Raw genomic sequence first — 564 nt, 5'->3', positions numbered from 1 at the left:
CCTTTTGGGTGCCTCTGAAGACGCGTCTGCGCACAAAAGCTTATGCCCAGAACAAAACTCTTGTTGGTTTTAAAGGGGCCGCTGGACTCAAACTTTGACCCTTTCTGCACTGCCAGCTTTCTCCGGAGAATTCGAGGAGTCGCGCCTTAAGGGCTGAGTTTGCAGTCGCGCCCGCTCTGCACTGTTCCCCCCCCCCTGGTTTATTTATTTGTGTGTTCCGTGTGCATTCTGCATCGACAGGCAAAACCCACATTTTTTGAGCTAACTGGCTGCTTTGTCTAAGATGGAGAGAAAGGTCAACATGAACTGCAGACCCAATCCCTCCCTTGCTCCGTGATTCTGCAGAAAGAAAGGGAAGGGAGCGGGAAATCCAGGCCCACACGTGCAAGACTGACACATTTGGGAGCAGGGAACCCCCTAGTCCTTTATATTTACTGATTCCTTCTTATGCTCTCCCTGGCTTTTGAAAAGTTTGCCTGAGTGGGAGGCCACGTCCTCTTTTGTCTCTGGAGAAGGAGGGAAAGAAAACAGAACAGGGAGGGAGCATCAGCCTAAAGAAAGAGA

The sequence above is a fragment of the Gekko japonicus genome, unplaced genomic scaffold (assembly GCF_001447785.1).
Source record: "Gekko japonicus isolate JY-2015 unplaced genomic scaffold, Gekko_japonicus_V1.1 scaffold3166, whole genome shotgun sequence".
Taxonomy (NCBI): domain Eukaryota; kingdom Metazoa; phylum Chordata; class Lepidosauria; order Squamata; family Gekkonidae; genus Gekko; species Gekko japonicus.
Note: the sequence above shows the minus strand (reverse complement) of the source record.